The sequence below is a fragment of the Strigops habroptila genome, chromosome Z (assembly GCF_004027225.2).
Source record: "Strigops habroptila isolate Jane chromosome Z, bStrHab1.2.pri, whole genome shotgun sequence".
NCBI lineage: Eukaryota > Metazoa > Chordata > Aves > Psittaciformes > Psittacidae > Strigops > Strigops habroptila.
The window spans coordinates 9,608,582-9,634,251 of record NC_044302.2 but is presented as its reverse complement, the minus strand read 5'-3'; the positions used below and the strand labels follow the sequence as shown (position 1 = coordinate 9,634,251).

Below are 25,670 nucleotides of genomic sequence, written 5' to 3'. Positions count from 1 at the left end.
TGAAAACAGGAAGGAAGAAAGAGTGCCATCAGTGCTCTTCCTGATGAAAAGGTCAGTACAAGCATAGGACAGAAAACATAACCAAGAACTATGACGTTTGTTCAAGAAAGAATTAAAAGACACACGTGCCTTCACAGATATTAAAATCAAATGAAAACTTTCAAAATATGTAAGAATCCAGGGTAGAAAGTACAGTAGCTAAAAATGGACCCATTCTTTCCTACCTCTTGGTCAGCCCACAGTACCAGTGCCATTGTTCTCGAACAAATACATCTGCAGGAAACAAAAAACTAAAGGAAGTTACCTTTTTGCCTGCTGAGCTTAAGATGGTTGGTTGTATTTTAAAACTAACTAGTTCTTGGGACTTGTGCCCATGGATATTCCAGGAATATCATGCTGCAAAAGAGGAAGATAGATTCAGAGATTTACAGGAATGGAAGAAGGGTCAACCATACAGACTGGCTACTTTTCAGGTTTTCACTTCCCTTCATCCCAGTTGTCCGTTAGGATAAGAAACAGAATGCTTCATTGTCATGATCAAGAACTGATTTATCAGATGGCCACTTATCTCACAATTTATAAATTTATACCCATGTTAAATTACAATAAAGCACAACTTGTATAATGCAAGATTTCTCCACCATGTACAATGTATTTGAAAGGAGAGTTGTCACTCACTGTTTAGCCCACACACACGAAAATGAATTTTGCAGAAAGTATCTTGCTTCTCAGAGGCAAAAGTATATTGAAAATATTTATGGATTATTTGATTAGTTCCTTTCAGCAGCATCGAAAAGGATAAGGCTGTAGCAGTTTGTGTATGTTTAATACTGCAGGGGGTTTGGAACTAGATGATCTTAAGGTTCTTTCCAACCTGAACTATTCTATGATTTTATGATAATACTGAACCTGTAAAGAATCCATCATTTGCATATTCTTCTCAAACGCACCAGATGCACATTCTTAAATAAAGTTATAAATGGTGCTGACAAGACTTCATTCTTTTACTGAAAAAAGAAACATATTGTATGGTACAGACCATGTTCGTACTTCACTTTTCAGACTTACGTGCTGTATATGCTCCAAATTCTATAAACATTCTTAATTAGAGTGTGAAGAATGGAAGTTGAAACCTTACTTGAAAATGTACTTGTTTGTTTGTTTGTGGAGTCTATACGTATTCAACAACATTTGATTTACATATGTTATGTATAATTATTCTAAAAAAAAAATATTAAATATTCTAAGTAGAAATAAATACTAAGGACAGCAGAGTAATTTTTACCTCCAACAACCCACTCTACCTCACCCTTACAAGACGCGTACCTGTGCACTGCCTGCATTGCTTGAAATCTACTACTTCACAGGAAATTTTCCTTTTTATAGGTTGCAATAGTGCCAACAGCAAACTTCAGTGGTTCCCTTGATTTTTTTTGAACCAGTTCTGGAGAAGTTTTTCTGGCCATGTAACAAGATGGCTATCTTTCCTGGGGTGAGAAGTTTGTTCTTTGCTTAAAGCAATAGAGTCCTGGGACAGCTGGATGCTTCTGTAATACACAGAAAATAATTCTTAATTAGAGACAGGTTGCTAAGACTCCTGAGAATATCCACTATACTTCCCAAACAAATCATCCTGACTCTTTTCCTTCTTTATATTTTTATTTCTCTTGATATACATAATAACCTCTTATGGACCTTTTACTGTCTTACTGTATCACTATCGGCTTTTTTGCCTTTTTTTTTTTTTAATTCTGACTCTTCAGATCACATCTTACTTCCTATATAGAAGCTTCTAAAATACGTGATGTTTCTGTTGCACTTTCATGCCTACTTCAAATATCACAAGTCCTAGCATACTAGAAGGCATGAATGTCCTGAACACAGAGCAGTGCTTTCTCTATACAGTAGATTATTTCCTGGATTTTCTTCCAAAAAGAAATACTTCAAAAATGAGAGGCAAAGGTAAGAGAAAGGAGAAAGGATGGAGAAATTATGTCATTAAGAAAGCTCAACACAACCTCAAGAGCCTTCTAGAATACAATCCTTTTAAAACCAGCCTTTTATGTTATTAGTTATGCCTGTTGTATGTTCTTTTTATTGCTTTCCTCCCACAGAGGGATCTGGAACTGTATGGTCTGTGGCATGGAACTGTCCAGGAATCATGACACCCACATGTAGAACTTCCTTATCAAGAAACAGAGCTTTCTTTTAATTACAAAAACAGCTCTCTAAACATTGGAATAAAATACCTCAAGTCATAACCAGTAGAGGCGAAACTCAGTACAATAGGGCCAAATGGCAACAAAACTATAAACTGTATGTACATTGTCTCATTTTGACAACTCCATATACTTACAACAAAGTTAGAGCAGTACAACAATGGAGTATTGGGCATTTTAGTTTTGGTTTCGTTTTGGTTTGTTTTTTTCCATTTTCAGTCCACTTCAGAAAAAAAGTTGGACCTGCGAGAATATATAAATTCCTCCCCCCTGCATTGTAGTTAGCACCCCTTCATGATATATTAAGCACACATCACCAACAAAGACTGCTAGCAGTCTCAACAGCAACATACACAAACAGTACTTTAAATCTGTTTGGTTTATGGGAAAATGCATAACACAAGTAAAACTTTTTAAATCATGAACTGTTAACTTTAACAGTCGTGTTCTTTGCTACATCTTGACTGCCTGCTAAATGAATGCATTATTGCTACAGCTTTCACCACCAGCTTGTGCAATAATCCTTCTGTTTAATGATCCTGATTTAAAAATCATTACAGTTAACAACTACTGATATTTTACTTTCAGTATTTTGGCATTCAGAACTGCTTAAATGAAACAGTTCAATCTTCTAAGTGACAATAATAGTTCTCATTATACCAACCTGCAGGACTTCCATTCTGCTACATTTTGATATATCATGGCCTACTTTGCTATAATCATTAGCATAGTATTAAAAATACTCTTAATCTTTGTCAGAAAGCTCATCAAATATTGAACTTTTTTTTTTTTTGTAAATATAACTGTTTCTTCCTGAGAATCACTCTTTATGTGCTGGACATGGGCTACAGTCTAGCTTACAGTTTAAATGTCTGACTTGATCATTCTGTTTTTGCAAATGTGTACAACAGTGTATTAAGCCTGCCAATTCTAGACTAATTCACAAATACTACAGTCCACACTGTCTTTTTGGAAGCTCTGAGCAGCCTTTCAGATCAGTTCTTTGAGGCATGCTGGTTGCACTGTAACATTTAAAAGTCTGAAGCTAAGCTATCTGTAAGTTTCTAAGAAGTGACTAATTTTACTTCTGCTTACTGCATATTGCTACAAAAGGTGATGCCCTGAACATTACTAAAAGATTAAAAACTATCAAGAGGGGGATGGAAAGGAGGAGTAGGCATTTCTGCTTATGTTTTCATCATAGCAACAGGTAGTACTTTCTGGAACAGAACTGTCAAAAAAGTAAAAATATGCAAAATATTCAGAATGTTCATTCCTATTTGCTTATATAAGATAGTTTAATATTGCTAAGGAGGGAGGCAGAATATTTCCAGTACACACCTCCTTCGTTTAGTGCCAACTTGACCAAAAATTAACACAGAGCTGAGCATAACAGAAAACAGCTTTACACTTAGAGATCTCATAATCATAGTGACAGGTTTAGTACTTGTACTTTCGTACACAGTAGGAAGCATAAAAGAAGCTGTTGAAGCTTTGCAATTTCACACTTTTGTCTTGAGAATCAGATAGGACCCAGCGAGCAAAAGTAGGAAACAGGATTTGAGCTGTCTTGGTTTAAAAAACCAGCAAGGTAATAGGAAGATAAATCAAGGTTAAACCTCTAACTGAAAAAATAAAATCTTGTAAACATAATCCTTTAACAAAGTCAGCAGAGTTGTGAAAGGGAACTGGCTACGTTGCAGTAATTGTGAGAACACACATTCCTGGCTATTGAATTTTGGATTGTGTATTTGTTTCTATTTATTAGAGAATTTCTGAAGCCTATTTCACTGAGCCCATTTCAATAGACCATTTCTTGGGTTAAATTAAAAACATAAAATTCAAAAGAGTAATGCCACAGAAAGGGTATATCAAACAGCCTTCAATAATAGACGGAAATATGCAATAAAATGTTGTTGCTTAAATAATACTATTCCAGAAGTCAGATAACTACCTTGACAAGGAAGCTCACAGTTTTAAAAGCTCATCAAACTCTCAAATTAAACTTCTATTAATTTTATTAGAAGAAAAAAAAAAATATAGCAAGGAGTTGAGGAAACTGAACTGGGTTCTCAAAACATGCCAAAGGGTTAGGTTTCTGCTTTTATGATTTTTTAACGAAAAGAGGTGGAGAAAAAAAAGTCAATATGATTTCCTACCCACCCAGTAGGAAAGGGGGAATCACATTTTGTTTTGTATGTAATTGCACCATCTGTTTGTCCATCCAGCAGTTCAGTTAAATTTGAGAAACAGGCACCTGTCTTACAGAAAATGAATTACTAAGAATGTTATGAAAACTGGAAGCTACATAGCTCCAAACAGACACAGTTCCATTTGTTCTGTGTGCCTCTTACTGGATAATAGTTATGGAACAAAAATGAACTGAGAGTACTAGAAACAGGGGTTGTGTGTGATATAGAGGAAAAGAAAGAGTATTATGCAGAGAATGAAAATTAAAAGTGGAAGATGCAGAAAGAAAGAATTAGCAGCTTTGACTTTTAATTGGAAAGTATTCAAATCAAATCTTGGTAATGCAATTTTCCAAGCACTAGAACAGGACAAGTAATAATGAAACAGAGGTTCGGAATGTTTTTAAGTCAAAAAGTGTGTTTTTATAGTGAAGTCTGCAGTGAACTCAGCCTAGATAATGCTATGTTTAGAAGCTATGATGAAATTCTACTACACACCAATATTTTATATGATATAATATAGGAACCAGATTAGAGACAAGTTACTTTTGTGTACACCTTACTCTTGGAGATATTCCAAGGAATAAAGCTCACTTTAAGTAAGGCTATCAAAGTACCAACTGTTTTGTAACCACCAGCAATAAGCAATTTTGTTCAAAAGATGGAACTTACATTGATACAAAATAATAACAGTTGTCAATTCCAATTATGCATCCAAAGTAAAACTTGGCTTCATGTCCATTTTCTTTTCATCAATGAATCGGTCCAGCTAAATCATTCTAATTGTCATTCATTTCAAAAATAAAATGTTCTTTATGCAGCAGATCTTTTCATGCTAAAATATATACATTAAATTTAAATTTTAATATATGGCTCTGTATGTGTATATGTATTTCACTAGAACTGTGTTTTAGGGCATACCATACATTTTTCTGTTGAGAAAACTGATCTGCATTTTAATAAAGAAGTTAACTCATTACAGAGACTGTATCATTGGAGATTGAATGCAAGGTTAAAACTCCTGCTGAAAGCCTGAAGGAAGACCAAATGGCTTTCAATGGATTCTCCTTTAGGTTATTTATACTACATCACGTGCCTATAATCAGCCACTGACACAATCTCAGCTAATTTGGTGGATGAAATCCAGCTTCTTACAGATAAATCATCAAATCGAATTATCAGTGTGCCTCTCATTTATAGTCAGACCAAATACTTGAATGTCACAAGATTTTTAAACTGACCTTATAAACTGAAGCAGTACTGAAGAACGCTTACATGTGAGTAAGGAAAACATGCTACTTACAGAATACCACATTGAAGGAAGCCACAACTGATTGCCTAGAAACAACACTAATAAAGACTACACATTGTTCAATCTGCCTCACAAAAAATGTGTCACAACGCAAAAGGATCAACCAGAGGGGAAAAAGCCCAGATTAAATTTTTATCTCATCTTTTTACTTCGATAACGTGAATAATCAGGTTTATGTGACCCTGGATATCCAGAACTCCAAAGAATGACGTTCTCTGGTCTCAAAAAAGTTCTGAAGCTGTACTGGCCAGAAATGACCTGAGGAAACTCAGAAAACAAGTTCAGAGCTTAGCGGAATTCTGTCATGTTAAGTACTTAAATCACTTTTAAAAATGTCTTTTGCAAGCCAAATTAGAGCAACTGCATTGTGTACTAAAATGACTGACCTTATCTTGTTCTCCTAAATAAAGAATATTTTTTCGATTCTCTATATAAAGAATCGAAACCTATTCCTGCTTCTGAAGGCTTGATTGTTCAGGAAAGAGTTCATTCCCTGTAACTTTGATTTTTTCTTTCCTGTAGGCTCTTCCTACAGTGATAGCAGCTTTGTTGTTTCACCTTTCTATATCTACAAAATGCTTACTTGGCCAGCAGATACAACTTCTGCAGCAGAGGATGGAAACCTTTTAGTAGGTTTGTGTAGTTAGCAGATCAATAACGAAGTTATTCACTCTCTTAGGGAAAGAGAGTGAAAGAGGCTGAAACAGCTACAGAACATTGATGGAGAAATCCCACCTGACCAAAGATTTCCTCAGATTTCAGTAGTTGTTGAGCTTGATTCATAACTCACCTGTAAATGTTGTACCCTAGGGATGGGATTTGCCCTATAGAGGTTTAGTCAGCAAAGGATTTTCAAAATAAAAAATACTAAGTATTAAGTTTGAATGGGTTAAGAAAAAAAAACTGTGCACAACTTCAAAGTTTTGCATTATTTACAATGTTTGCATAACAGAGAATGAATTGCTAAAGGGAAAAAAAAACAACGAAACAAAACAAAAAAAAAACCCCATCCTGTAGGAGAAAAATGTAACATTACAGATAAGAGTACAGTGGGAAATATAGAGTGTATTTCACTAAGAAAGACTGATAGTAATGCCTTCAGAAAACTGGTCTTATGAAGAATTCACAGGAAGAAACATTGTTTCAGCAGAACTAAAAGCAGTTACTCAAGATAAATTTTTCTACTGGTAGAAGTTCTTTGATTGGCAGAGTCTTGATATCAGGATATCTTGATATCTTGATAACTTCTTAGTATTTTCTGAATGTTCTTTGAGAGCCTGCCTGAGAAGGTATAACCCCACTAGTCTTCCCAGGTTTTTGAAGCTAATCTTACCTCTACTACTTCTCATCCACCATTGTGCTTTGCAAATCAGGAAGTAGGAATACTGCTTCTTCTAGTATTATTTCATTCTATCTCCTTGCTAAGAGGCTCAGAGGTGGGGCAACTTTATAATTGTTACTACCATATGGAAACATATGTATAAAACACCACTGCCAGAATTAGTAGGCTACACAAAGAGAAGCAGAGTGGTAAATAACTATGACAGTATTTTTTTACAGGGTAATCCTGATGTCTGGAAAAAATGGATCAATTCATACAAGTTGCATTTTAATACAGTTAAGCATCCATGGGTGCTAAGTACAAGCCGTACAAACAGAAAGGAAACTGTCCTGGAAAAGTCACACTGAATAGGAAGATAATGTTGCACTGATGAGGCAATTTACAGTGAAAACCCAAAGGAAATGAATGGAAGTAAGTAATTTTAATCCTTTACCTAGGAATACTTCATGCAGATTGGGTGTTCATATGCTAAAAATCATGCTTAAAGAGTGGAGTAAGCTCAGAGTAAGGCATAATATTGTATGAAGGCTGCAGAAAAATACTTGTAGTGAAAGACTTAAGAGTTCACTCTATTTAGCTTACCAAACAGAAGATTGAAAGCAATTAAAAAAGATTACTGTATAAGCACATTCATAAGGAAAATATATCAGTTAGAAAAGGGCTCTATAACTAATCAAAGAACAGCATAACGTGAAAGTGAAGACATGCAAATAAAAATTGTTAAAAACAATTGCCTTTAACAATGACTGTGATAGAATAGCTGGAGCAAACCACCGAGGGAAACAGATAATCATCTACCTCTGAGAATAAAGATTACATGCCATATAGAAATTCAGTCATACCTAAATTCGTATGATCAAGATAGAGTCATTAAGATAAGAATATGATAAACTAAGAAAGGTAATTTCAGGACAGACAGGTCTGCTAATCCATAAAATATACATCTGAACAGGCTGTCCATGTCTGAGTGTGAGCGGCTACTTTAATGAATCAATGGAAGCAAAATATAAATCCAGTAGTTATCAGATAATTAAGACCTGTGAGTAGCGAAAGGGTAGAAATAATTTTGATGTCCAGAACCAAAAGAGCATCCTTCCTTTTAAATACCTGAAAAATTTCCACTAATTTAATGTGAACATGCTGTTATTCTTTCTTTCAGGAAATCCACCATTTTCTTGGGTTTTTTGACAATAAATACCAACTTTAAAAAACCTAGTTACTATGTTCACATTTAAAGTTACATCCATGATCTGTTCAAAAGGCAGATTAGCACATGTCGGTTTGTGATTTCAGTTGAAAACAAAATTCACCGAATATTTCCTATTCATATGCTTTTCTGGGGGATTTGCGTTGTTCTTATGAGAATTTCAGGACTGAAAAGAAACAAATGATAAGAAAGTAACTATTACAGTCAACCAAGGGTGCCTACTTGACTTAAATCAAGAATTATTAGGCACCTTCTGTAAGTTTTTTGGCATATAATGATATGATGGCACATGCCATTTTTAAAAATACAATTCTATTAAGTCACACACAGATTGTCTATCCAGACTATAGTACACTTGCTAATTTAGACAAAAAGCATGCAAATGCACAAGGTAATTGCACAAGCAAGTATTGTAAGGCTTTACACACAATCCCAAAGTGTACAGAATGCCTCAGTAAACAAAAAAGCATTAATTTTCCTCTTGTTCTGAACTAGTACTTGTGTTTCACATTTGTTCCCTGAATCAGTAAATGCATCGGTATTTGGCAAATCAGATTAAAAGAGTACTCTTAGTCTCCTTTACTGACCTCTCAGGACCATTGTACATCTTGGACACAAGGGCTTCACAGCTCAGACTGGTTCTGGCAAGATAAAGGAAGTTTCTCAGCCTCTAGTGCCTTTATGTGCTACAATTTTGCTATGCCTTTAGCAAACAGAAGAAAGCTTATGGTGTATAAGCTTTTCCTAAAAATAGGGTAGGAAAAAAATTAACATCTGAAAACAGTTAAATATGCATATTTGCCCTTCATTCACAGATCAAATAACAGAATGCTTAGCTTTAAACATATGCCCATAAGTTCTACTGACTTTAGCGAAAGGTAAGCCTTTAATCTGATTCACATTGATGGAAGTATCTGAATGCAGAGATAAATACAAGATCAACATTATGCATTACATTCAGGCTTCCTGGAGTATCTCTTATGCATTTGTTGACCAAATAAGAGATTAATTATTTCACTCACAGGAATTTTACTAGTAACTGAATTTCAGGAAGGCAAATATTTAAGAAAGAAAAAAAATCACTGGCAATAAAACTTGGATAATTTTAGAAGCCACTAACAAAAGCCACATCAATGTTCAGAAAAAAATATGATAGTATTTTCTTAAAAAGTAACACCCCCCCCCCCCGATATATCTGTCACATTTTGACAAGGAAAGGCAGTTCTATTTAAAAAGTTGTCTTAATCTTAAATGGAAACGTTTCAAAAAATAAAGAAAATTAGAAAATGGAGCAAGAAATCCCCACTGATTGGGCATATCAAAAAAATGCTGACAGGCAATGTTTGACCTTTCTAACCTCTGATTGAAATTTAAATTGTCCTCTGCAGAAATCATTATATTGTAATTAGTTTCTCAAAAGATTTATGATTATTAAAATGGCCTAGGATTCATCACTAAGTGATATTCCCAGAACAAAAATGATTGCATCAGAATAATAATCTTGCTAGAAACATCAGTACAATACAGATTTTGTACCTAATCGATAACATTTTAAAATGTCTACGTATGCTGCTGAAAAATTTTGCCTGCGCAGAATAACACTGAGCTACGTAAATTGCTATACCTAAGAATTTTGATGAGGAAAAGTCTCTCTGATTCATACTCCTCAGTTTAATATTATCAGGAACATCTTGATGACTTTTTTTTTTTTTTTTTTTAACTCAGCTTCTTTATCTACAGCCAAAAGGACAGAAATATAGCAACTCTTGTCATATGGCTTATTGGAGAATAGGTGAATGAGCCTTTTGCACCACACATCAGCAAAAACCCCTCCTATAATAAAGCTATTAACAGTCTCAATAAGTGACTGCATATTATCAAAATAGACTTTATGAAAAGCAGACATGCATTTCAGATTCTGAACAAAATGTGTCTTACACTTTTTGATACACTTGAAAACATAACAGGAAATTCTTCAGAAAACATGTTGTTATTGGCTGGGCAATTTGATTTAATAGCCTTGGTCTGTTTTACTATTTTTGTGACTACACTCACTAAAATGACAACAATTTCTTACAATTACAAAGATTTCATATGCAAAAGTGTATGATTATAGAAATTAAAATAAAAATAGTTAAAAATATAGAAGATTAACAAAAAATTAAGTAGTTTTAATCAGTCCTTGTACAAAGTAAGCATGTGTGTCACACCTCCATTCATGTAAGAAGCTTTTATAAACAGTGCAAACTTCTATGATCACTCAAGAAATTATAAGCATACAATCTGAAACTTCTGGCTTACTGTATCACATCCTGGGTCTGCAACTATACTTTCTTACTGTCTGCATTTACCACAGTTCTTTTTCAAACTAGGATTCTCCTGCTTAACCTGCTTTTATATCTTTTTATTTCTTCTTCCCTCCCCTCAACCCTCTTATCTCCAAAGCTTTAAGTAGAGCATGAATCCAACAATATTCTGCTCAGAAGTCAAATAATTTTAATTTATACCTTTTGAATAGATAGAAAGAGGAGCAAATATATTTTTTTGTTCTTACATTCATTGCTGTTGGTTTTGCTGATCATAAAAAAGGTATCCAAAAATTAAATTATTCTGGTTTTAGTTAAGTATTGAGTGTGGCACCATGTACCTATGAAAAATACCGCATCACAAAGACTGACTGGGAGGAGACATCTATGTAAGAGAAAGATGTATTGCTACGAAGTTGTGCAAGACTGAGTGCAACGTATTCTACAGGATTGTGTAACTGCTCCAAAGGAGAGCTGTATGTTATATTCTGGAGTTTGAACACCTGTTTCAGCCTCAAAAAACTTGTATAGACATGAAGAACATTTCACACAGAAGGAAGTTTCCCTTTTTGGAACACCACTGCTTTATTCTGCCTGCATGTAGTTATAATTTTCTAGGTTTGAAAACACACACAAATTATGATTTTTTTATTAATGTACATGTTTTTGCAACTTTGAAGTCTGTGCAATGAAACTGCTCATAATATAGACATGAATCACAGAATATGAGCATTAGTCACAGTGAGTGTTGGTTGTTCTGAGACCTTCAAGCAAGTTGGATTCTCCAGTAAATTCATTCACTCCTTCACCTCTTCCAGGTCCCCTAAACAGCTGTCATCATTACAACATCTGGAATGGCAGATAAGAAGCTCTATTTGGAAAGGTGCAGTCAGCAAGTTTCTCCATGAAACTGAATTTGTCACTTCTGCCAAACATCCATCTTCTTGCCAGTTCTTGATTTAATATCCCCAGGCAATGCTCAAAACAGGGCTGCCTGTATTGGAACCTGTTGGTGTGCCACAGGCTAGATTAGCTAAAAATTTAACATCTTAAGGATGTGATCCTGATGACCTCAAGATAATGCAGCAGGGTATACACACACAGACATAAATTTAGTATTTGCTCACTGTGCAATATTATAGGAAGTATTATTTTGAAATATGTCAAATCATATATGATGCAACTAGTGGAAGATACATATATCAGCCTTTGCCGTTAAAAGGAAATGTTCCCTGAGGACAAGACATGGTCCTTAGGACTTTTTACACCATTTTAAGAGCACCTGATAACTGGGTAGCATCAAAACTGGGTCTAGACAGACCACAAACATAGTTCAAATTTGCTACATATGTGAGTGGTGCTTACTGAATGATCCCTCCCCAACACCCCCAGGAATTTTCCTCATTAAAAGGCTTGTTAGAGAAAATGTTTCCTAAGGAAACTTTTTATATTTATTTTCTCTGCCTTTACATACATGGAGAAATGTATTGAGAACTTGACACAGAAAGACTTTGTTTCCATATTAAGGCTAGTGCCTAATCAATATTTTTAAAGTGTTTTTTCACATAATGCAAGACTAAGGGGTTTAACCTTATTGATGGAAATTATAATTTCAGGACAATTTTGGAATCACACTTGAAGAATATAGAATGAAAATTGCAAACATGTAAAATTGCAGATCCATACCAACTTGCATGAGTATCATAGTCCTTTGTAGACTTACATTTTCAATCTTTCAAGGCTGTTCAGAAAAAGACCTCTTGTAACCTACAGTTACAGAAATGTCAAGGGCATTTCAAAATCTATATGTGACATTCAAAAGAATAACCAACCAGTTTCAATTTGGTGAGATACTAGTCCTGTTATTAGAACAACAAAAAAGAAAAAATACAAATCCTGAAGCTAGGACAGCTCTGGACGTGAGGAGGTTTTTTTATATCTAATGAACAAAGTAATCTGGAAGCTTCCAAAACATTTAAATAAGATCTCCAATGAAATTTCTGGAAATAGAAATAACCAGTGTTTATTCACTAAGCTACATTATTTTCCAAGGAGCAAACTAATACCTCAGTTTAACTAAAAGGGTCATGAAGAGTTGCTTGCCAAACTGAAACCAAGAGACAGAATTTCTGAACTAGCTCTGGAATGGACTGCTGCTTGCAGTCATTGAAGTACACACAGCATTTTTCATGTAAAGGTACTGATGCTGGTACACTCATAAAATCACTCCATGCAGTGTCTATATTAACTTGACACTTCTTTTCCTGGAAGAAAGACTCAAATCTAAAAGATTCTTTATAAAGGCATTTTCTCACTGTTCAAAATATGAAAACTGAAACATGTTCAGTAAGTGTCTGTCTCCTGTGATCTCCTGGTTCTTAGTCCAATTGAGATCATTGAGTCCCATTTCTCACCTAGACAATTTTTTAATGATACTCTAAACATTCCAATCAATAATCATTTTGTAACCGTGCTGATCTCTGCTCTCATGACTGCATTTCATCTTAGAGTAATGCTGGAAAAAGTCTTCCCTTGGTACACTCATAAAAAATAAACCCCCTCAAAATCTTAACAGGAAAACGGACGTAAAATTAGAAGGCAGTTTTTCACCTCTGTAAAATACATACTTAACATATTAAATTCTTGTCATTGTATGAGGGACAAAACCAGCATAATTACAATTGTTTAATGTTTTAATGAACTCTGCTTCAAGAATTTCTTGTTCACCTAAGTGGGATTTGGAGTGCTTAATCCCATTACTACAACTGTGGTACTCCTATCAGCGGTGTTTTCTATTTTAGCTGCTTTGAAGAAACGCAAGGCATTTTTAGTAGCCACTATATAAAAGCTCTTGCTGCTTTACTGTCTCAGAACAAAAAGCATCTCTTAGCTCTCAACAAAACTCTGTTGTGTACAAGAAAAGCATGTCACGCCAAACGATCAAGCAAACAGGAAGATAGTAGGCATTCTCTTTAGTCTATTTGTCCTCCTCTGTTCCAGTCTTTCTGTGTGGTGTTATTTTTGATAATATTCTTAGGCTCAGGTCACAGGAATATATGTACTTTGGCTCATTTCTTAGCACAGGTAACAAAAATTGCATGCTAGTGGGCATGAATTTAAGGGAGCCCCATAGGGATTCTTACCGATTCTGACATGAATGACCATTTGACCTCTAATTTATACTGTGAGTAGTACGAACATTAATGCCCTGTTCAGATAATACATTAATCTTATTTTCATATTATGCTTTCACAGATCTTTGGAATAGCTTTTCTAGAGATGAATGACTATGCACCTTCAGTGGAGAAATTAATAGAGGTTTGCAAACTATAGCCAATGAAAACATCATCAACATATGAGCTCAGCAGTGTTTTTCCTAAAATTGTCTACAGCTGAGTGCAATTTATTTTCAAAGGCCATCATTTCAGGCAGTTTCAAATGGCTTTTAATGGACATTATTGGCATTGTCCTGCATTAACCATAGGTATTGCATTTACCTTTTTTATTTCTGTGCTGCTATCCATGGTTAGGAAAGCACCTGGTGGAAGTATCAACTCAGAATCACAGAGTGGATAAGGCTGGAAGGGGTGTCTCGAGATAGTCTAATCCACCCCCCTGCCCAAAGCAGGGTCAGCTATAGCAGATCACTTACAGCTGCATTCCTGTCAGGTTTTCAGTATGTCTAGGGATATAGAACCCACAACCTCTTTGGACAATCCGTTCCAGCATTTAAATATCCTTACAGTGAAAAAGTGTTTTCCTATGCTTAAACGTAATTTCCTGCATTTCAATTTGTTGAAATTACCTCCTTTCCTTTCACTACATACCACTGAGAAGAGTTTGGCTCCATCCTCTTTAGTATCCCCCATCAGGTATTTACATACTTCTGTAATGTTAACAATTACCATCAGCAGTGTATAAACCGGAAAGAAAAAAAGTAACTGGCATTTCAGTTGCCTTAGCATCTTACTGCTCAACTGTTTTTTTTTTCTACTTCTTATTCAGTAAGATTTCATAGTAATACTGTCTGCATGGGATGAGGGAGAGAATAGGAAGAACAACAGTGAGAAAACTCATGGGCCCAAATAAAGACATGGAAATCACTTACTGAGTTCTGTTGCAAGCAAACCAAATTTAACTTGGAGAATACTTTATTGCCAGTAAAAAGAAACAATTACTGATTATGGTATTTAGAATTAGCAAAAAAAAAAAAAAAAAAAAAAGGACAAATATTTAAAACACCTGTTCTCCCCTTTTCCCAAGCTCAACTTCACTCCAGACACCTCTTCTCCCCTCTTGTTACTTCCCAAGTTACCCTCAGTCCTTTCAGTGAGGAAATGCATGGCACAGTGTGTTGACGTAAGGTAGGTCTTTCTTCTTGCTGCTTCTTGTTTCTGCATAGTTATGAAGAATATAACATAATAGTTTCTGAAGTCTCAGAGCTGATGTGAGTTAGTAGAGAGCATATCGTGGCTGACCACATTCTAAGTATCTGACTCCTGTCTTGTAAAGCACATAAGGCCCTTTAGGTGCATAAACCAAATTCTAGCCAGCATGTTTCTCTAGAAATAGAAATAATATGACAACAGCTAAGAGATACATTGTGGTTTAGGTTTTGGAACAGGTCATGGTACCAAAAGGTTTAAAACGTTAATCCTTTTGGATTTAAAAATTGAGAAAGTGCATTAGTTTTGTCCGTTCCTCCTTCTCTTTGCAGGAGGCTGACTAACGTTGCTGGTACCTTAATTTTTTTGGAGAAGCAAGGGAGTTTTCCAACTCTGTTTCAATGTTTTTTACCACAGTTGATATTGAAAAAAGAGTGACTTATGGGTTTTAGCTTCATTTTCCATTTTTAATCTCCTGTCATAAACCTCTTCCTCCTCTTATGCAGGCAGGATCTTGGTGGATAACAAAAGGAATACACACTTCATATTACAAATTCAGCCTGGAAAAGTTGTGTGGTTGACAAAATCCTGAGCTACTTAATAAAATTATTTTCCTTCAATCTTCTAATAAGTCTACTTATCATAAGTTTGTTCTGCAGAAACGTAACAGCATAAGGTTGTTAGAAAAAGCAGGGCAAGAGCAATAATTACCACACAGCTATATTATACAGTCTGCAAAGAGTGTAGAATGTTTGTATCTGAAATCCTGAGGACTTCACATAATGAATTAAAGTTCAAGTGCAAGTGTGCATTTTAAAAGACTGAAAGGAAAAAATCACCTCTCTGGCACATGCACTAAAACTTGGAGTTTCAGCATTTCTTCATAGGCATTCACACATATAACACGAAATAATTCTATGCATATTTAGAGAGCATGTATAGCAAGCATCATGACTTCTGCTCTCCATATCATCGCAGTATTCATCACAATGAATTTTAGTCTAGACAATTTCTTCTCATGATTAAAAATGTATATTCATAAAATAATTTAGTTTCGCATTTGGGAACACTGTATATTTAATTTCTATCAAATGACGGTTTTAGTGACTTTAAAAAGTAAACTACTCCACCTATTTTCTGAATACATATCTCTTATAAAAGCTTTCAATATTTAGGTAGCTATCATTTATATCTGCTGTCACATTGGATTTCAGTGCAATTTATCAGGCTTCACAAAAGTATATCTTCAATATCTTGATTAAACAAACATTAAATTGCTAGATTAATCAGAGCTTTCATAATATTTCCACAGAATATTTGATTGAGTTAGGCTCGTTTTAACTAATATACTTTAACGTTCAAGGGCTGCAATATACTTATAGCTAAAATGACCATAATACTTGACTGCTTTTTCTCTGTGTGTAGACATTACTGCAACTCTTGCTGACTAGATTAGAAGCAGTGTTAAGGAAGATTTAGATTAATGCAAAGACATATAAAGTCATGGGGAGATATATTAACATGGAAACCATGCAGTTATCACACAATCTGTTCTACTTATCCATTAATATGGATTTATTGTGTCTTTACACAAATGAGTGAAAGTGTGATTGACGCTAAAGGTTTGGCCCAAAGACTCTTAACATCAACAGAAAACTCAAGTGACTTCAAAGAGCTTTGCACCAGACTTTATATCATTTGTAAGACAAACCTATCATAAAAAAGATATTCAGCATCAGATCTGCTAATTTAAACTCCAACTATTATACTTCAAATTAACATTTATGATGAAAGCAGATCTGATAATTAAACTGAATTCTACAACTGACTCTTTACAGGAGCGCTAATGATCTCTGCCTATGCAAACATTAAGCCAAGTCTGAAGTCCGGGAGTCCAAGAGACAACTGTGAAATATTAAACGTAGTCAAGGAGGCTGTGAATCAAGTTACTGCCAGTTCCATAGGGAAGAAATACATATTGTTGAATGAGTAAACATTCTCCAGAATTAGGGTACTCTTGCTAATTTTAAATGTACAGTGGCAAAAAAAATAATTCCTGTTTTTTACCAGTCCATTCCTCAATTCTTTGCACTAGTTTCCATTTAAGAAGGCTCAATGCCCAAAGTCTTTAGACCAAAGTCAGTCCTTTTGTAAATCTGTGATAAAGGGACATGTTTATAGCCCTGTTTAAACCAGAATACCACTCAGAGTTGTAATTTGTCCTTTCCCGTCTTACTGATCCAGGGCAATACAACATGTTGCTGGTAAATTATGACAGTCATTGCTGTACATCTGTTCTGACTGTCATCCACATATTTCCTACAAGCTTTGAAGCACATTCAGGACTCGACAGTCACTGCTACTGAGCTAATGCAAACTACAGGATTTTCTTTCTTCTTCCAATATTTATACAGGTTCAGATTACAGTACAGCCCTAGAAGGTTAGAGTTCTGTTGTATTCATATGCATGTTTGGTAAGCTTTTTCAAGGTAAAATTTCCCTGCACTTCTTTCCATTTAATTGTGCTGCTGCAGTGTGACAGAAGAACTGAATTTGGACTATGCATAGAATATAGTCATGTTTATTATTTTACCAGTAAAAAATCTGTATTAAAATAAACATGCAATTTCAACTATTACCTCTCCTCTCTACAGAAGAAGGGAAAGGCAATCAAAACTGAAAAGCAAAAATTATAATTGGTATCTTTGTATCTTGGTTTTATTTTAACTGTGACATAATCTAAACTCAATAGACTGTCATCAGCATGCTATGGCAAATTATGGTGGCACTTACCTTAACTGGTAAGTAGCACCATATAGTTGGGTCTGAATCTTGCTTTGTATTTTTACTCTGAAAAGCTTACTTTCAGCCATTGCAATTCACCTTTGAGAGAATGTGATGGAAATGCTTGTCCAGAGGAGGGAACAAGCCACTGGGGTGTCATGCCTGGGGGTCACACCACAGAAATACCCTGCAGGAAGTTATTTTTGAGACAAAAAGCAGTGAACTCTTGCTGATGCATGCACCCAGTTTCCACAGAAACACCTCTATGCATTCCTCCAAGCACAGCTTTGCATGGAACTCACTTCCAGCAGTGTTTTCTCTATACAAACTTTACTATTCACTTCCCTTCAGCTTTCTTAGTTAACTAAGCAAAACTATTGCTTAGCACTTTTTTTTTTTTAATTTAAATTCATAATACATGAAGAATACAATGGCCTGTTCCAAAAAATAAATAGTGCTGGAAATTATTGTGCACTATTTTATTTTTTTTTTTTCCAGTATAGTCATTGTAAATCTACAACTTGTGAATCACTTTCCTACACAGTTGTAAATTGCAAAATTTTTTGTTTGATAAATTCCTAAAGAGCATAAAATTGCTGGTCCTAAAAAAATGGAAGGGGAAAATCTACCAATGGCAGGCTATTTTGCTCTCACAAAAGCATAAGAAGTCCACATTTTGGCAAAAAGCCATCACCTACCCACTTAGCTATGGCCACTGTTGGCTAATCTTTAAATGTCTGCTCTACTCCGACTGCCCCTTACTCCAACTGACAGCTGCCACTGCCTTTTCCTCTATTCCAGCAGCATAGTAAATGCCACAACCTAAACATTGCTGCCTGAAGAAATACCAGGGGACCCTAGAACTCAAACATCATCAGACACGTTTTTCTTTCTACAGAAAGTAACACAAGAGACATTTCAGAAAGATGAATAGTATAGCCTATTCAAGCTGTTCATGAACATGCATATCAGAAGCTGGTAGTCTGAACATGATTAGCACAGGTTAGCCAAATTAATTCTGAGTTTGCAGTGAATTTTGAATTAGAGTGAGTGTATACAGATGAAAGTCTCTGGAAGTCCAGCATAGATCAAATGAAACTACATACTCGTTTTTTTAACTATTTATCTGCAGGATTTAGGTAAGTCAAAGACCTTGGTAGTAGCTGACAGCTTCCTTGCCACTTGTCCTATGTAATTTGTATGGTCAGGATTACACTGAGGTCTGAATTGACTGCAATTGTATCCACAATAGCCTATTGAGGTGTAGCATATTTGTATCAAATTCCTATTGAAGGAGAAGTAGTGCTAGCAAGGAAGAGGAGATTAGCAGGCTGCCAAACCCCAATAAATGCAAAAGGATCACATAGGTAGTAAGCTTCCTCTTCTTCCTCACTGAAGCTCAAATATAAAGCCTGATAAACAAGTAGAAACAGGACCTGCCCTCAGCAAGGCTCAGCACAGGGGGCTGGCACCTTAAAATTTTAAGAAACACTCCCAATCTGCTTGCATGGAACTGCTTCAAAACATAGGCATTCTCCGGTGCACAGGAAAAATTAATCAGGATTTCAAGAAACAACTTGCTTTGCAGTAGAAAGTTTGAAGTGCTGGCAAATATTTTTACAAAGGTATTTCCATATTGATGCTGCACTTTCTCTCTGACATAATAATTCACATACCAGTAACTTGAGAAATGAGACCTATAGACATACAAGCCTAGCTTGGGTCATCTTGCTTGGGCTTCCACATGGATAAGAAGTGCTGCAATAGTCCTGTATTGTGGCTCAATTTCAAAATCACTGAACCCTGAAAGCCTGAAATGAGTTTTCCCTTTCTGAAATGGAAAATAAAACTTCAGGATCCAACTCTTGAAAAGCTTACCTAAATCTCCTGGGAATCACCACGCAGTTTTGTAGAGCTTTAACACCCATCATTACCATAGTTCTTCATTAAAATACAACCTTAGCTCTACAAGATAGAATACATTTTATGTGCAATCTTGCTTACCTTTACTGTAATCTTCAAAAAACTATATTTAAAAAATGATTTTTAATATACACAAAGCATTAAATGCCCTAAACCTTATAACACATTGATATTAAATGTTGAATTTGAGGGGTGGAGGACAAAAGTTTGAAGTAACCCTACTCACTGACCATTTCAAAGACACATAGAAAGTAGAAGTTGGAAGGTTTCACACATTATACAGCAGCAAAATAGGTGATTGGCAAAGCCAGGTTATTTCTAAACGCAGCATTTAAACACTGTTTTTAGTGAAACTTGAAAAAAAGTGTCAAGTCAAGGAGCAACATGAAAGACAGACAGACAGAAAGACAGACAGAGGGAAAGAAAGAGGGAAAGTGGGAAAAAGGGAAAGAGAGAGAGCAAGACAGAAAATCTATGTGGCAAAAGTCCTTCCTCACAGGGAGCACGAAAACAAAAATAGAAATCCACTTAGGTAATTAACAATGTTTAACGAACAAAATCCAATTAAAAAAAAAAAAAGAGAATTTAAAAACAGGAGGTAAAAGTCCGAGATGTACAGTTATTGGAAATAAAACCAGAATCTTCACAGTGCACTGTAAGAATGCCAAGCACCTACAATATATAGCAGAGCCAACCACTAAGATGTACTGTGTGTCAAATGCATCTGCTCTAGATATGCCCAGGTGCCAGGGAAGGTAAAGCAAGGCTAAGGAGACATTGAGATCCAGAAACTGAAGTTATCAGAATGAAAGTACAGGAAGCAGACAACAATCAATAGCACAGCTTGGAAGTGTGGGAGCCTCTACTGACTACCATCACGGAAAACACGCGGCTGTGATATTTAACTATGGATTGTGTTATCTTGGAATGACTTCCCATCTTATTCTAGGAAAGATTTAGAATACGTGAATGTAATTAATATTAATTACTTTGCTGTGATTCTTTCCTGTTAATTCTGCAGTGTTGATTCTGCAATTGACCTGAAACATTTGAATTGACAGACTTAAACCTAGTGTGTTGTCAGGAATATTAGGTAGGGTAGTTTTCCAATCACATGTATAGGAACAAGCTTACTAATATTTTGTGCAATCATTCTTCTAATAACACATAAATCACTACATTAAACGTTTCCCAAAACTCTGGTTGTCAACAATGCTCCCACATAAATAAGAACCTGTGCTGGCTCGGGTAAAAGGGTTATTCACTTTAATTGATCAACTATCATAGCTCAGAACTGTTGCTTAGGAAAGAGCATATAGAAAAAAAGGTAAGTACTTGCTAAGTTCTTTCTCAGAAATGTACATTAATGGGTTTCCTTGGCCAGATGTGGTCTCTTACTTCACAGTTCCTAATGGATTTCTTCTCCACAATTTTGAGTCACATCAAAATCCAAACAATTAGCTTCTGTACGTTCTGTAGCAAGGAGTTGCTCTGCTTAACAAGGTAAATTTTAAAAACAGTATGATATTTTATATCAAAACACGAGTACTGGCTACAGATTTTCAGTGCTGTCCCCTCCGCATTCAGGCTGTATTTGTAATAGAAAATGAATCTGAACTTTTTTTCTGAATATTAAGGTTATACAACTGTATTTAAAAAGCTCCTACTATTGTGCAAGTATTTGTAGGTTCAGTGGTAGGCAGGCTACAAAATTATTAACTATAACATAGTATGACGACTGAACAAGGTGAAATGAATGATATTCAGGATAATTTGCAATCTGGCCTTTTGTTTAAATAGAAATTCAGCTGTTATATGCTGGCTTGCCTCAAGATGGTAGCAGTATCACACAAACCTTCCTCGCGGTTAAAAAGCACAACTGTACAGTCTGAAGTTAGTCAAATACTTCATTTTGTCATCCTGAATACAGAGCTGAAATCATTTCAGCAGCTGTTCTGAAATATTTTAATCCTCTTTCTTCCAAAATTTAGATTAATGAAAATATAGAATAATAAGTTGTTAAAGGTGCATTATAGTGGAAATAACATTTAGTGAACTTATTTTTCTACAGCTCTACCTTAGTTTTCCAGAGTAAACATAACTACAGGTGAGAAAATAATGGATGTTTCAGTTCTGTATCTAAACGCTCAAAAATAGAGATTGGTTTTGTTGACTTTTAATGGAACTTCAGGATGGAAGACAGAGAGAGAAAACAATGAGGGAAAAAAATCACCACCTTGGGCATCCTGAAATGCACCACCTACCCCAAAATTAAGTATTTAGTGCCAAAGCCCTGTACAGAAACACTGACAAATGCTGTTTTGAGGAAGTAGTGAAGAAATGCTTACATAATAGTGTTTCTTTTTCATATGGTATTTCACTTTGAAACACAATAATGAAGCACTAACTACTTCCTTATTGCTGGAGAGATTTACTAGTTTTGATATAAAGGCACTAAACATTTCAGTTGTCTTTCCAGTGAAGTCAGGCAGACCCTTCTTGTGTAGGTGCAGGAAGAATTGGGAGGAGTGCGGACATCACAGGAATTACATATATATATAAAATATAAATGTGGAACATAAAGGTTATATATAGGTTATAAAAAAGGTAAAATCTAAAATACACCATTTACTGATGTAACTGATATAGATGTCTTTGAATTTACATTTTTCAGCTATTTGATCTATTTTATTTGACTTTTTCTTAGATAATTGATTGGTGTGCCAATGAATATGAGCTTGTTTTACAGCAGAAGAAATCCACAAAAAATAATCTTGAACTAATCTTCCAATCATAAAATGTAAAAGATTTGAGTATAAGCTAAAACCCAAACCCTTTGTATACACCAGGCAACATCCTGGAGTCTAATGGGAAGTCTCTTTCTATTGCTGCTGGACATAAATGATACCATGCCTACATCATGTCTTGAATGGCAGGGTATATTCACCTTGTGTTGAAAACTGGTTGTGTGAGGGAATGTTCTGATGTCTACTCAGGTAAGCGGACAGACTTCTTTGGATCAAGATCCTTGTGCACTTTCCATCTCAAGTAAAAAGACTAATTTTTTTTGTATCAAAGATGATCTAATTCATAAACCCATGATGCTAAATAAAAATAAAAATTAAAAAAAAAATAAAAAAAAGGAAGAGAGAATTTTTTGCCATGCCAAGCCATTCAGAAGAAAACTGCTGTGAGAGATCTAGCGTTGGCAAGAATTACCTTGCTATTCTCATGATTTCTTCAAAGGCACAGAATTCTCATTCCTAGCTGTTTGGTTTAACACAATCCTGTGTGTTGAACAACAGGATACTTTAGCGTTCAGAAAATGCAACGAGCTAGTATGACAGTTCTACCTGTGACAGTGATACAGACGTAACTTTCTCACCAATTCAAGTAGACTACTGACAATGACAGTTTTGCATACGTAAAGAATAGACATACTCCTTCAGGCTTAAAGTCTGCAACTTCTTTACTGGTTAAAAGTAAAGTAAAAGTGGTATGCAAAAACAATGTATCAGGGAACGAGACAGAGCATGTATAACATCTGCAAATTTTAAAGTTTTCTAGTATGGTGGCAATAAAATTCACCTTGGAAAGAACAACAGTATCATAACAGAGAACAGACTCAAGTCATCTAATATAAAACTCGTAGGAAAGTTAAAAAAAAAAAGAGAGAGAAAAATGAACCTGATTTTATGCCTGGAAAAATAAACAGAATGGCTATCAGTGACTTCACTGGACACTGAATAACCCACTTACATATAACTGCCAAATTTTTCCAATAAAAAGCCATTGATAGATTTTTCATAAAGATTCACTGATTTATATATAAGAGAGAATTAGGTACCTGTTCATTGCAAGGAAGTCTTGAGAGAGCAGCTGTGGAATCTAAATGTGGATCTTCTAAATTAGGAGACAAGTCAGAAAAACACATTGCTATTAAGCATTTAAATATCAGGGTTATTTTTTGAGCCATATCAGACACAAGACAAACGTAATACCCAACTCTTCTCAGAAAGCCCACAGACTATACGCAATACCTATAAAATATTGAGCTTCCTGGGAAACTTGGAGGAAGAGTCAAAATCCATTTTTACCTAACAGGTCCATAGTGAGGCACACCATCAGAAAAAACAGCCAGAAAATAGACCTCTAACTTTCACCTAAGACAGCTCTCCATATCAATTTCCATTTCAGCTCTGTTATCACAGAATTGAATGGTGACGAAATCTGCCTGCCAAACTTGTAGCCAACAGAAGCGTAACTTATTTTCTGAGATGACCACTTAGCTATTGTACAAAACTTATAATTAATGTCCTTCATGAACACAAAAGAATTTACACCAAATATTTGAGATATTTCATGCTTCTATAGTGATTTATTTCCATATTTTTCTCCACATTCAATATTCTCCATAGATCATAGATGCCAGGGGTTTTAGGGAGCTGTTCAGTGTTGCTGAAGGAAGCAAGTCTTTTCCATTTGAAGGAAGAAGATTGAATGTCGAAATGGCAACCTCATGGTTTCACTTGCAATTACATTTGCAGAAGTTTTGAGTAGCCAAGTAGGATCTTGAATGCTAAGGGATTTTTGAAAAATGTTATCTTGTACCAATTATTGATTGCTCTGATTTACACACATTTTAATGATTTGTTTAAATGTATTAGAAGAACTACTTTGCCACCAGAATCCTCCATCTTTCCTCCATTGCATGTTGACTGACATCTGTTGTTTAGCAGAGAACACGTTATCTCTATTACTTGCCTATTTTCTACTTATTTTTGAACTTGTGTCTTCTGGTGGTGTTTTCGTTTGCTCACATCTCCTTTTGAATTTGAATTCTTAGTCACTGAGAGTGTTATGCAAGTAGCTTCACCTCAGCTGCACTTTTTTTCTCCGAAGGATAGATAACAGAATATAATGGTTCAGTGAGAACCACAAAGGTTATTTTCTGTTCCTTGTAACATGTGCCCAAAAAGTCTTCTTAAAAGACTTCTTTGTTTAAAAGATTATTTAAAATGTTTTGTTTCTGCTGTATGCATTTCCCATAATAGAGATTTCATCTTTTCAGACCATGTATGCTTTAAATGGATTCCTTCAAAAAGCATTTTTCTGACCTACAGATGTTTCTAAACTAATGCTATAATAAGTAGAAATAACCCTGACCTCCCTGCTTTTGTTATTTGTCTGGAAGGCTGTCCATAGAGGACAGTGTGAAGAGGAGAGCTGTACTCTTTCCTCTTGTTACACTACAAGGACACATATTCCTTCCATTCCTCTTCATAATGCAAAAATGGCTGGAGCCAAGCAAAGCACTTCTTTCATTGGCATTCCTTTTATTGCAGGCTCCATTGGGAGATACTCCCTCTGTAGCTGTCTCACACAAGCATACCACCCCTCCCTGGCCTGTTTAGGGTTTCTATGCCAGAAAGAAATCATGATTTTACAGGGGAAGAACATAATGCAACACCGTGCATGGATGTCCGTGCATTGATAAAGCAGGACATTTGTCATATAATTAATTCTCTTACTGAATCAGAATAGTTAAGGAGGCTGAGACCCTGATCAATCAGATTATTGTTCTGAGGCTTACTATCAATGAATTACCAGAGAAGAACCAAAGATTGCAATTATTCTTTCTTAGTGATCATATATAAAGTCTGATGTTCTGATTAAGCTCAAACTACTACCCTCTCCACAGTCATTCAGTGAAAGAATGGGATAAATACCTTCTTCAGTAAATTAGGTGAGACTACAGATTCTGAGCAAGACCCTACAGCCTTGCATGAAGCCTCTCACAGCAAAGAATGTAATTTTCCTAGCTTTCTGATTTCTCTAATGGTTCAATCTATCAGCTTTGTCTTGACTGACAAATACTATTCCATAACATTGATTTCTAATCACTGCAATTGCATGGGTGCTTGTACAAATACTTCTTATTTTTCCAGTTCCATTCTGGGCATCATGGGATTAAAAGTTTTGTGTGTAACAAATGTTTTTTGC

The 25,670-nt window shown here is 35.3% G+C and overlaps 1 long non-coding RNA gene across 1 annotated transcript; it reads right to left on the bottom strand.

The window, feature by feature from the left end:
* Positions 1-310: 310 nt before the first annotated feature.
* On the bottom strand, positions 311-23,715 carry LOC115600690. The gene is made up of 3 exons (XR_003989112.1): positions 23,515-23,715; positions 1,327-1,547; positions 311-396 (listed from the first exon to the last, which is right to left on the bottom strand). It is a non-coding gene; the product is annotated as an uncharacterized LOC115600690 (long non-coding RNA).
* Between the last annotated feature and the right edge of the window lie 1,955 nt (positions 23,716-25,670).